Raw genomic sequence first — 14,745 nt, forward strand, 5'->3', positions numbered from 1 at the left:
TGGCTTACAAACGGAACATGGCAAGTACAGCAAATGGACAGGTGAAATCCTTGGTTATAGTCAGGGTGCCCACAGAGTTCTGTCCTAGGCCCTTACTTGTTTAGATTGTATCTTTCAAACTTAACTTTTTCATGTGAGGTGTTCTACTGTATATATGAGGATGACCTGAAATTGGGTAAACTGATTGATTACATGTGTTGCAGATAAAGCATGTCTGCAGAATAACTTAACTAAATTGACCATTTGGCCACAGGAAAATAATATGCTGATAAATACATCAAAAACTAAGCATGAGATTTGGAAGACATAACTTGAAAGGTGAATATTTAATACAGCACACAGTGATTGAAATTATAGAATAATTTAAGGACCTAGGTATATGGGTAGATTCAGCTATGAGTTTTTCTAATCATATTAACCAATTGGTTAGTGGTAGTTATAGAAGTATAGGTTGTATAAAAAGATTTATAAAGTCTAGGAAATCAAAAATGATAAAGTCATTGTTTTTTAGTTACATTAGACCCAAACTTGAGTATGGAATAACAATATGGAAACCCTAAAAGAAGTAAACTGGAAAGAGTACAGCGGAAATATACCAAGGGTATTAATGGATGTGAACATTTAAGTTATTATGAAAGACTAAAATATCTAAACTTATACAGTGTCTCTTACAGATATCTATGAGGAGATCTTATTCAAGTATATAGCGCATTTAGAGACAACTACCTCTGGGAATGTTTGGGCTTATCAAAAAGTACTAGAGAATAATCTGACAACCAATGAAGAAGATTCTATAGGAATGACAAGTGTACTAATTGGTTCTCTGACAGAGTAGCTGATTTATGGAACACATTGCCAAATTACATTAAAGCTAGTACTAGTTTAGATATTTTTCAGAACAGCCTGGACACATTAAGGGAACAAGTGTTTTGGTATATTGGTGAGACAGATGGGCATTAATGTTCGTGCTTGAAATATTTGTATGTGTGTATGTAAGTCATTTCAAAAAAGCAGTACAGGTGAGGAAGATTGATAGATATTTTTCTGTTTGAGGTTGTGGAACAGTGGTGAGTAGGGAACTTGCACTTTCCCCACTGTATTTGATCTTTGAGCTGGGACACATTATTAGCAGGTGTGGTAAGAGCAGCCCCCTGGAAAAAATAATGCTTACATTTGTATTTTTTTCAGTATTTAACATTTCAATCAGTTTTTTACTGATAGTTTAGGTTTCACTGTGCTGATTATTAGACCGAGTGTCATATTGTTATGGGACTATGATATTTCAATATTTTGTGAATGTCTTCCATAAAAAATGCCTGCCCTAGATCTGAGAAACTACAGAAGTTAAAAAGGCAGAGAGAGAGAGGGAGAAGATAGATGGAATTTGAGAGCTTTCACCTGGAAGAGGTGTAGAAAAACAGAGAGAGAGTGAAAAGAAGTGTGTGTTTGTGTGTGAGTTTGCATACCAGAGCCCGGGAGTGCATTGATGTCTGAAGGACTAAAGACTAATAAGCAGGTGGAAGCAAGTAGGAATCTAAAGGGAGCTCGTTGGACTGAGATTGTGGGATCCTAATTTCTAGAAAGAGAAAGTGAGCAAAAGCCATGAACGTTGTCCCTGAAGACTGGATTTATAGACTACTGCATTTTTGTACAGTTACTAGAGAATGCATTAACTTCTTTCCTAAAATACCTCACTAAATGGACTGTTATGCTGAAATGCTTTAGTAAAGATTTATCTAATCTGAAAACTCAGTGAGTTTATTAACTGATGTGGTTAATGCATTGCTGAATGGATTGTCAAACTGCATTGCTTTGTTAAAAAATCCTTACATTTAAAAAGTCAGTGAGCTGATGGACTATTCTTTTTCTGTTTATTCCCCAATACCGTTTCCCTCTCTAAATGAATTAATTAATCTTGACTCGAAGGACTGCTTTATGTTGCTTGCAGTATTGCAAAATACCACACAGATGGTTCATTGGATAGAAAAAAAAAAAAAAACATTTTTATAAGTGTCAGTTTCCTACTCAATCACCTGACTGTTTTTCCTGACAGAAATTATTCATCATTGTTTAAAGGTGGTTAGATAGCGCAGAAAGTCCACAATATAAAACAAGACTGTGTAATACCAAAATAAAAGGATACAAAAAAAAAATCAAATTGTGCTAATATATTGCCTTACAAATTGTAGAGCTGTTCCGGAACTAGGTTAGATACAGCAGGGCAATCAGTGAATGACGATGAGTGAGACATATTGTGAGAAGTATATCACAGCCACATAAGAAAAATTGTGGTAATATACTGTAAAGTGAGGATTTATGCTGCAGTAAAGAAAATTCTGAGTGTATGAGCATTCATTCCTAATCTAGCACTTGCTGAGTTACGCACTGGAAGTTATTAACAAGAAGTGTATGAAGACTTCAGAAGCTACAGGTTGTATAGCAAGTTATTCTAATGCAGTTACAAAGTACTAATGCATATATATCCAGTAGCATTTCTACATTGCATGACAATGCTGTGGCTACACAAAAAAGAGTTTTTTTCAGACATTAGCAAGTCTTAGTGTGCTAATCCATACAGATATGTGCTCTTATAGGAATATTTCTGATGCATAATTTTATTTACTGTATGTAAGAAATTATCATTTAACTCTGAACTGAGTAAAGTAATGGAACCATACTGTTCACCATGTTTGCCTATAACCATGGTAACGTTCCTTTTTGTTGTACTTAGGGAATCATGTTCCCATTGTGCCTTTTTTAACAGTAATGTGCTTATCTGTAAATCCAGTAACTTAAGAGTTACGTTTTGTCAGTAACTTGTCTTAAGGTAGAAGTTTTAGTTTCTTCCCCCTAATATACTGGCACTGCTTCTACTTTTTTACGCTCCTCTGCAAAGGGGTCATTCTAAAATATCATCTGATTCCCATTCTCTGCTATGCATACTGGCCTCTTCAGTGCTCTTTTTTTTGTTTTGCTGACCCTGTACTTTAGTATAGGTGATGCCAGTCTCTTGCTTTAATTTGGCTATATATATTACTCTCCTTCCGGACAGTGGCTGTGATACAGCAAAATATATTGTCTGTTTTACATTTTTTCTTGGATCACAGATTCCTGCTGTTTGTCCATTTTCAGCTGTCTTCTGTTTTGGACAATAACGCATATACTCAGAACTCTTTACTCTCCTTCTTATCTTACTTTCTGCACTCAAGGTGTTCTGAGCATCCTCAGCCAAGTGTCTCTTTGTTCTATACTTGCTTATTTTTCTCAACTAATGCCTTTTTGTACTGGCTTTAACTTCAGAGTTTTGTAGCAATTATTTTTTTTAGTTCCTGTAGTAACTTTGCTTACTGTTTTTGGTTTCTGTTGCTCTGTCATTGAGGCTTGCTTCAGAAAACAGATTGTATCTTTTCTTGCTGTCAAACCAATAACAAAATTCTGGCCTCTGTTATAGCTTCTATGCCAGCTCCATTCACCTGGATAACTGTAAATCCATTCTCCTGATTTGCTGTATTAAGTTTTATGCCTTGTGATAATAAACTTGTTCTTCAACCCTCTGTTCCACCCTTTCATGTCTGCTTACGTGCTCTGGCCCCTAACCCCAATCCTGTATATTACCTTACAAAAACAAACTTTATCACTACACTAGACACTTGGACACACTTTCGATATTCTTATCACACACATAAAACACTAAGCCATGGATTCAATAAACTCCATGTAGGAATAGTGTTATTCCTACACAGAGTGAACAGTGTCCACTTCCTTGTAGCTGTAACAGCAATGCGCCTTACATATTAATGAAGGTGCACTACTGACAATGGCCGTCCAGACATGAACAATGAAGGAGTGCAAGGGGCATGCTTCAGTAGTGCTTGCACATCCAACATGCCCCCTTCACCCTGAAAGTGCCATACGGCACTTTCTAACTGCTTTCAGTGTCCACAGACACTGAAAGCAAGACTCTAAGTAGGAAGCAATGGATGGTGTGTGTGACAGGTACTGTCACACACCCCCTGGATTGTCAAATTGCCGTACAGCACTTTATAACTGCTTTCAGTGTCTGCAGACACTAAAAGCAGGAATCTAAATAGGAAACAATGGGGGGGGTGTGTGACAAGTATTGTCACACACCCCTTGCATTGTCAAAGTGCCATACGACACATTCTAACTGCTGTCAGTGTCCACGGACATTGAAAGCAGGAATTTAAATAGGAAGCAATGGAGGCGGTGTGTGACAGTTACTGTCACACACCCTCTGCATTGCGAAAGGAGTTAGCACTCATTGGTGTACCAGTTGTTTTATGAAGTTGCCGGCTTGTTTTCTTTTATTTGTGGTTGACTATCACCATACGTCTGAACCTCTTGGAGGCAAACATCTGGACAAAGCCTAAAATAACAGGGGGTATACCTCTCTACCTCTGAGGACAAAAATTTGGCAAAGCCTAAAATGATGGGGGGTATACCTCTCAACCTTTCAGAGCCAAAAAAATGGATAAAGCCTAAAATGAGGGGGGGGGACGACAAATAGGGACAGATTATAAATATTGCCCTTACAAACCTAGAAAGTTGATAGAGGAACAAGATTTATATCAACATAACATGTAGGGAAGGATTAAAAGTCTGAAACTCAAATGTATGCCATTATGTAGTGACTTATATCCTAATATTGCCCATACAGACTTAGTTGATAGAATGACAGGTAGTGCATTACCAAATATGACTTACAAAGAGTATTGATACATGTAATTAAAGTGCCTTTATTTTTTTTTTGTTTCCATTCCAAGTAAACTTTAAGCATAGCTGAGCAGGTTAGCACACTATGGCCCTCTGCTCAGCATTGCTTAAACATATCTTAGGAGCTAAATATGAACATATAGCACAAGTCCTTAATGGTGAAATAGTGTAGTGGTTAGAGTCTTGGCTTTATATGCAGCAGCTCATGGTTCAAGTACCAAAACAGGCCCTTTATTTTTTACATGGGAAAGCATTATTAAAATTATTTTATTTTTTTTTAATTATGTAGTAATTGATATTTGTTAACCAGGGTAGTGTAGCTGGTTCAAAATAGAAGTGTGAGTGAATATAAAATGTAAAATCACCCATGTATACACAAGTGTCCCATACAGTACAGTCACACCCCAAGGTAATGTAATGAAAGCACATAGAGGGATGTCATGTAAAGTAAATCATATAAACTTAATATGTCCATAATGATTAATTAAGTTACAATTCTGATATATTTTTTTATGAAAACTAAGCAATGGTTAGCAGTGGTCAGCTCTGCTTAGCTGGTTTAAGCATTACTTAGTGACACACTAACCCACGCACGTTCAAGCTTGCACGGCCCAACAGCAGAACAGGAACAAACAAGAGCCAGCAACAGGTTCCCAAATGCTTTAATGAGGTAAAATAGTGTCAAAGACACATACACTCTCCATAACCTCACATAAGACATGCTCCTTATATATACATGAACAATTAATCAACTGATAACCAAATGGTTATCCATTAATTACAAAATCAGATTTAAAGACATACTATACAATGAAACCTAACTAATAAGTAGGAATTCTTAAATGCACAAACAGTGCATAAATAATACAGTTTAAATATAAAGCCCAGATGTGGTGTTCAGTGACTAACAAATATATATATATTCGATTAATATATATATAAAAATACATATAAAAATACATATGTGAAGAAACATTACAAATGGTCATTCAAACCTGGAGAAAAAGAGCTCCCAAGTGAATGATCCAGTATTTCTTTCATACTTAGGACACTCTGCCAACCTGTCTGGTTGGACCTATTGCCCTGTACTTTATCAATGGCACAAAATATAAATTTAGCAGATGGATGCTTAACAGTATGTTGATATAATGCATTACTAATTTTGTGAGTCCAATATCACTACGATGTTCTACAATTCTAGTTCGGAGGGACCTTGAGGTTTTACCCACATAAAAAGCTTGACACTGACATATGGCTAAATAAATCACCCAGCATGTTGAACAATTGGCAAATATACGTATATCAAATATCTTGCTAGTATTGGCACTAGAAAATTCCTTAGTTTTATTAATACTTAAACAGGAAGTGCAATGACCACACGGGAAAGTCCCCAACAGCTCATCACCGGAAAGGGTAAGTTGTCTATATGTTGCACCTCCACTGTCCTTATGTTTATAATAAGAGAATAACGTGCCCAAGGTTGGAGTCAGAGGGGTTATATGTGTAGGTTTGGGCTTGTATGCTCTAATAATACATGTACTCTTCTTATATGTAATGGATATTCAGTATTACAGGTCATAACCTCATTTTTGTAATAAGGTTTGATATACAATCATCTTTTCAAGCCAGATTTTGTGGGGCTTGAGTTTAAGACTCTGGGGGCTTTTGTGATAGTTCTATACAAATTGTACTTATTACCATAATAATATGTTAATATAATTGGTTTATTAGGGACAATATTGTGTAAGTTTTTGTATATCACAAGTCCTTTAGGCTGGATATATGTATATTTTTACAATGAAAATGTCTTCTATATTATATGGTCCTTGGTAAATTATGATAATTATGTATAGTTGTTACACAAGGACTATATAACAGGGTAATCATACAATATTATGGTATATGTGTGCTTAACCCTATAAGTTTGGGTATATTTCGTGATTTGATCACATTTATTGTGGTCATGCCCATTACTTTATAGACATTTTCATTTTTTGTAACATTATGATTGTTTGTGGATCGGACTTTATTAATGTTAGTCATTATTAGTGATGGACCCTTATTGAGTTGACAACATTTGGCTTAGCATATTCTCTAGCACTATTATGATTCTATGGCCATTTTAGTTATGTTATGGGAATATCTTTATGGAGTCATTTGATTTGGGCTCTTTGCAAGAACTGTTTTTCATGCTTTAAACTTATGTGTTTTGGCATATGTTAATGGTTGCATTACTTATATTGTCTATTCTAGGTAGTGACAAATTTATATAAGTTTCTATATTGTCTATATGGAAACTTTTTTGGATTTGACAATCATAATTGGACATTTTTTTGAGTAGGATATGAGGTATGTTCTCAGTGTAGGGGGGATGACTCCATTCTATTTGGAACAATATGTTCATGATATATACTAGGTCTAGATAGATTATATTTATTCATTGTATCCGCGTCCCTTGAATTTTGTCCTTTTTGGTCTCATAATTAGGGTACTTCCTTGGATGACTGATCAATATATATTTTTTAATATGGATTTGGACCATATACTATCAGGGTTGTGTGCTGATAGGAGGATATAGCCATTTTGGCCTTGTGGAAACCCCAAGCAACAACCCTAATATAAACAACCCAAATACTGATGGGGGTTGTGATTTGGCATTCCGTAGATTGGATAAAGGACTCAGAGGGCTAAGAGCCAATATTTGGCATTTAAGGTTGTTTAAGGCCTATTTTCATAAAGGCTTAGCACCCAGAGGCCTTCAGATAAGTTACCTCTTGTGGGAAGATCTGAACAGAGACTCACAGAGGAATGGGACGATGCCCTAAGAAAGGGCTCAATGATTTTTGTAAAGATTTTATTGGATTATTATGAAAGAACTGTAGATATTTTGCTCAAGGAAGTTCAAGATTTAAGTATGGAATGCCAAAAATATAAGGACAGTATTAAATACTCCAGTTGAGTTGTGCGGTTGTCCAAGGAACTTACGGCTTATGATAATATGAAAGGACCGTAAACTTAAAAAGTTTACCAGGGATATTCAGGATTATGAGAGAGGTCAGCCATTTCAGGTTCAAAGGACTGTTAGATTCAGGGACGCAGGACCAATGGTAAATGTGGGTAAACCAAAGAAAAGACCTAGGTCAATTTTAAAACATCATGACTCTAGTTATACTAGTACCTCAGGAGAGGAGTCATCCTACACTGACAGCGAGGGAGGCACCAGTGTCAGATCCCCTGTTAAAAAGAAAAATCAATCTAAGTTCCCTTTAAACATGTTGGGAAATCCCGAGGGGGGAGGAAGCATAGAGCAGATACAAATACAGACTCTATGACGGGGTTAGTTCAGGCATTGCTGAACAAATAGTTCAACCTTATGACAATGTTCTAAATTTGTCTGATCATATACTGACTAAGGAACAACATGGTGTTCTTAATAAAGGATTGGGTTTTGTCCCAAGTTTTTTCTCAGATCATTATTCTGTATCGGTTGATGTTATTGAATTTTGTAGGAAGTTGAATTTAAAAATTTTTCAGGATCAGAGTAATCAGGTTACTCAAAGATCTACTGATTTCACATTTAAAAAATCAACATTCCAGCCTCCAATGAATAAAAATGTTGGAATTTTCCAACAAGCTGTTTTGAGGGACCTACATTTTCCCAACTTTAATATTAATATAGCTCAGGACAATATCACACCTTCAGAGAGGGAAGCTTTGATAGAATTGAGACAAAATCACAACATTGTTATCATTCAGGCGGATAAGGGGGGTGCGGTGGTTGTCCTAAATAATGACTATTATGTACATGAAGGATTAAGACAGTTGTCTGATGCCCAATGCTATAAGCATATGAGGATAGATCCCACACCCCAGTTTAAACAGGAGATTGACCTATTTATTCAACAAGCAGTACAAGAAGGTATTATTTCATCCAAAACTGCCAGTCACCTCCAAGTTGATGATCCTCAAAAGCAGATTCTTTATCTGTTACCCAAAATTCACAAGTCTATCAGTGCTCCTCCTGGGAGACCTATTGTGTCCGGTCATGGATCCCTTACGGAACCTATATCGGTTTTTCTAACATCATATTTGAAGCCACTATTGCCTATGGTCAGAGCTCGTATACAGGATACCACGGAGTTTCTGAATATTGTGGTTGACACACAATTAGATCCAGATTGGATAATGTGTACTTTAGACGTGAAATCCCTATATACGAGTATCCCTCATTGGGCTGGCCTACAGGCATTAGACTATTGGCTTCAAAGATCTGATCTATACCCACCTGGATTTAACACGCTACTGGTATGTTTGTCTGAGCATGTTTTGAATAAAAATGTTTTTTTCTTCCAGGGTGATTGCTATTGGCAACTGAGAGGTACAGCTATGGGGGCTTCCTTTGCCCCCATATATGCTGACCTCTTCATGGCATACCTGGAGGAATGTCTTATATATGATCCTTTGCATAACATTTACTTAGAGGAGATGGATATTTGGAGACGCTATTTGGATGATTGTTGGATGGTGTGGCGGATGTTGACTATTTGATGGAATTTGTGGAACATTTGAACAGCAACGTTTGGGGTATTGAATTCTCTATAACATATCATAAGTGTACCATTGACTTTTTGGATGTCACGGTATATCGGAATGAGGACAATACCCTAAGCACTAAAATATATAGGAAATATCCACAATTTAATACTCTTCTTCATTCTTCTAGTATGCACCCACGCCACACCATCCGCAACATCCCTAAATCACAATATCTGCTTAAACGGATTAATTCATCTCCTCAGGATCATGAAGATGCCATTCAGGATTTAAATTATAGATTTCTTGATAGAGGTTATTCTGTGAAGGACATATCCAGTGCCAGGGTGTGGACAGATCAGCAGTCTAGATCAGATCTTTTAAAATATCAGAGTAGGGGTACTGATAAAGATGACATCATTAGATTTATTACCACATTTGGGAAAAATCATCAATTGATTAGAAATGTGTTGAATAACAATTGGAATATACTTTTGGCTAATGAACATCTTCGTCATATATTGACTGACGAATGTTCTATCTCTTACAGGAGGGGCAAAACCTTGGGCACGTTATTCTCTTATTATAAACATAAGGACAGTGGAGGTGCAAAATATAGACAACTTACCCTTTCCGGTGATGAGCTGTTGGGGACTTTCCCGTGTGGTCATTGCACTTCCTGTTTAAGTATTAATAAAACTAAGGAATTTTCTAGTGCCAATACTAGCAAGATATTTGATATAATGATATTTGCCAATTGTTCAACATGCTGGGTGATTTATTTAGCCATATGTCAGTGTCAAGCTTTTTATGTGGGTAAAACCTCAAGGTCCCTCCGAACTAGAATTGTAGAACATCGTAGTGATATTCGGACTCACAAAATTAGTAATGCATTATATCAACATACTGTTAAGCATCCATCTGCTAAATTTATATTTTGTGCCATTGATAAAGTACAGGGCAATAGGTCCAACCAGACAGGTTGGCAGAGTGTCCTAAGTATGAAAGAGAAATACTGGATCATTCACTTGGGAGCTCTTTTTTCTCCAGGTTTGAATGACCATTTGTAATGTTTCTTCACATATGTATTTTTATATGTATTTTTATATATATATTAATCGAATATATATATATTTGTTAGTCACTGAACACCACATCTGGGCTTTATATTTAAACTGTATTATTTATGCACTGTTTGTGCATTTAAGAATTCCTACTTATTAGTTAGGTTTCATTGTATAGTATGTCTTTAAATCTGATTTTGTAATTAATGGATAACCATTTGGTTATCAGTTGATTAATTGTTCATGTATATATAAGGAGCATGTCTTATGTGAGGTTATGGAGAGTGTATGTGTCTTTGACACTATTTTACCTCATTAAAGCATTTGGGAACCTGTTGCTGGCTCTTGTTTGTTCCTGTTAAGCATTACTTAGACATAAATGCTAAGCAGCAGTCAGCTCAGCTAAGCAGATCCGCACACTGTTAAGCAGTGCTCAGCATTTACCCCTTTAAGCACTGTTCAACTCAGCTTAGCAGATTTGCATACCTCTTAGCAGAGCTTAGCATTTTCAAAATTTTCAAATGATAGCAAAGGGCAGGAATATGGCCTTATTTAAACCTCACAGGTGGGATATAGCCATGACCTGTTGCAGTTTGATTTCTGCAGGAACCATGTCTGATGTTGAAGAGGGTGCGTTCTTTTGGGTGCAGCACTAGGGCAGTCTAGGGTCAAGGGCCATGACTGGACTCCATGTAGAACACCATGACGACAGACTGCAGCAGGGCCAGTACCAGGGCTCTCAGTACAAAGTGGAGGCCTGGGACCATCTTGCACAGGACCTCACCAGTGCCACTAGAATCCCCTGAACTGGTGAGCAGGTCCAGTATCATTATGCTGACCTAAAGCATAGGAAGGGGGCACTCTTGACCCAATGGATCCAAGATGCTTGGGCACAGAATGCTCCAGTAGTTTGTAAGTATCTCATCCATAGCTGTACCAAATTCTAGCCTGGATATGTGACAGACAGGTATGCATAATGTTTTCTTTTCCCCTACAGCTGCAGTGAAGAGGGCTAGCAATATCAAGGCCCATGCCAACAGACTTTCAAGGTTCAGATCTACCTTGCAGTATATAGTGAAATAAATAAGAAAGAGTAAATTGTTTACTGCCAGTAGGTGTAGTGTGTTCTGTGCCTAATGAATGAATACAGGTTTGCCAGACTAATATTGATCTATAGGATATCCAGTAGTAAAGCAATGTGTCATATAAGTGAAATAAGACTCATACCACAGACTGTTGTGTTTACTCTGGTATGTTGTTGTAGAAATGTGTACACTTTCGTCACAGCAAATATGGCTTTGACAGCATGAATTAACTGAGGTTGTTCTGGGACCCAACTATTATGCAAAGTAGACTATGGAGCTGTAAAACAAGACATAAATGAAATAGGAAATATGTTATGCGCTAAGATCTAAACCCTGAATAGTAATGTCTAATGTATTATAGTGTGTCCCCTGCAGCATTGCCTTGTGTTAACCTTTGCTTTCCAGATTGTATTATTTCAAAGGATTAATACACAGTACACTATCTGTCCTGCATGAATCTCAGGATTACAAGGTCAGACTGTCTAACCCACAGAGTAATAGACAGAAATCAGTCAAACAAGAGACAGCAGTTCCCCAGTTGCTCGGTGTGATAATAAATAGCCTTGTTGTCCATTTTAGCACACCCAGACACTGTTCGAATCTGGGGAGTGGTACTGAGATGTGTGCATATATACACTCAAGAAATCTTGAATATTTGTAGAAACAGTCAGATAGTGGTAACAGATATTTTCTCCACAGGTCTTACATGTAAAGAAATGTTTGTAGTAGCTGTATGAAGGGTATACCAATACTCCGTGTACAACTGTTCCACTGTCCAACCCCGTGCCTGCAAATGACAGCAGAATAGGTACATACACCATGCACACTTCCAGATACATGTCTCTCAAGTGTCATGCTGTCATGGCTAGTGGTCACTGCTGCCAATCACCTTGGACACAGATAGGAATCAAGGTGAAGTATGCCAGTAGTAGACTCACACAACATCAGTGCAGGGTACCCTTTCTTTGTCAGATATGTAATCTGACATGTGCAAGCCCCCATAGTAATGTAATCATAGTTGTCCCAGTCTGCCCCATACCATTCCAGGTTGACAGTTTAACAGGTATGCATGTGCTAAGAAGCTATGGGTCATAGGTAGATGTAAAGTGAGGGCAGATCTGTAGAGTATTGAGCAGTACTGTTGTGAAAATTCATCTGCATCACTAATTATTATACATATACTACGGGTATGTTTTTTTTCAAAATGTAATTTTGGGACTTCTGTCCTATCATTGTTCATATATTTAATTGGTGTTCTATTATTGTTCATATATTTAATTGGCTACATATTAACAAACCTTGTTCAAGTACCACTGATGGTGACCTGTTGCCATCAGTGTAACTGGAATGCTATTACAATGCTTACTGTTGTTCCATTTATGCATGTGTTCTGTTTGCTATGCAACTGTTTCAAATCTGTTCATTTGGGTTATTGTACCACCCACACTTGCTGTTATAACTAATTTTAAAATGTTTTGTTCATGACTAACCAATATACCTTGGAAAACCTCAACACCATAGCACGTTTGGGAATGCAGATCTCAGCGGATCCATCTGTCCGCCTCATCTAGCCATGGCAATGGGCCCCAGCACATTTGGGATCCAAGCTGGAACTTTCTCACCTGCTGGTCCTGCACCACCTTCAGGTGGAACCACCTCAGGGGATGGGACCCCCCACCCTGAGCAGGGGTGCAGAGAGGAGCCTGTCACCCGCCGCAAGTTACAGGGTATGGTGTGCAGCATCGTCCACTCTAAGTCAGATGGACAGCTGTGCCAGCTGGAGGTGCACCAGGCGGACTTGGAGGGGCTGGCTGCCCCTGTTGTCCAGCCCCCAGCACAGCCAACTTTGGGCCGTGAAGGGGCAGTGGTGATTGCCCATGTGTGGGGACCTCAGTCCCACTGTACTCATTTGGGGCTCATGGGGCTCTGATTCCCAACCACCTTCCCCATACAAGGTGTTTACTCCACTCATGTGTCATATACTGCCCCTGTCTGCTGTCTTGTTTGTCTTGTTTGTCTGCAAATGCAACCTATCCTACCCAGCCTACCTCCCCAAACATACCTACAGCCCTTCCCCAACATCCTACTTTCATCTTAATAAAAAAAAAAAAAATTAGGGGCATCTGTCCTGCAAAAAAATTATTGCCCCATACATAGCTCTACATTTTGCCCCCATGTCCAGTGACTAAATCAATCAACACTCAAATTACTGTACAAATGTATGTTGCCAACACCCCTTTATGTGGGGTGTGAGACTGTAAATTCCAAATTTTCCACATTAGTCACAGCTTTTGCTGCAGTAGAAATGTAGAGCTATGGTCCTTTCATACACCCATCCTGCACATCCCTAGCTGGTTTTCTTAATGTTTTACCTCCTGCTTGCCCCAATTTCACCACTTTCCTATCACCCATTTTTTTCTTTTATTTATTTAAAATTAGGGTGGGTGTAAGCGAAAATAAGTGCCGCTAAGCGAAGCTAAGAGGACTTAACCATCTGTAAGCATAACTTAGCTTTGCACAAAATTGCGCAAACCCACTTACAACTGCTTAAAAGTGCTTTAATAATTCTGTCTCCATCAGCCCTTGTTATGCCCAGTAACAAAATAATCAGCCATGCCAAGTCCCAGACATAGAATGCTGTGCACTACAATCACAGCAATGTACCATTACACCATCTGAGCTGTGGGGATTGGTAATGCTTTTATAAACATATCTTGCACTATGCCCATTTAACATTAATAAAAAAAAGTCATCACTACCAATTTTTGATCCCAGGACCCTTTGCACTACAATCACAGCAATGTACTGCTACACCATCTGAGCTCAGGGAGTTTGTTATGCTTTTACAAGCATATCTTCCACTACAGTCATTGAACATAAGGGGGAAAAATACACATCCCTGGCAAGCCTTAAAACCAAGACCTTGTGCACCCAAGTCACAACAGCTATCACTACTACACATGAGCTGTGAGAATTAGAAATGCTTCAGTAAATATATCATGCAGCACGATCATCCAACATTAGGGGAAAAACCTGTGAAATTAGTACTGTTATATACACACACACACACATATATATATATATATATATATATATATATATATATATATATGTGTGTGTGTATTTATGTATATATATATATATATATATATATATATATACACGCATATATACACATATATGTATAAATATCTATATCTATATATCTATTTATTTATTTATTGCATTTGTTGACCGGGAAAGTCCACTGGGCCTAGAATGAGCCCATTTTCAGTGGAGGCCTGGGGAGAAAAGCTCCACAATAATTACATACAAAGACCTATAAAAGC

The sequence above is a fragment of the Protopterus annectens genome, chromosome 4.part0, assembly GCF_019279795.1.
Source record: "Protopterus annectens isolate FY-2018-M chromosome 4.part0, PAN1.0, whole genome shotgun sequence".
Taxonomy (NCBI): Eukaryota; Metazoa; Chordata; order Ceratodontiformes; family Protopteridae; genus Protopterus; species Protopterus annectens.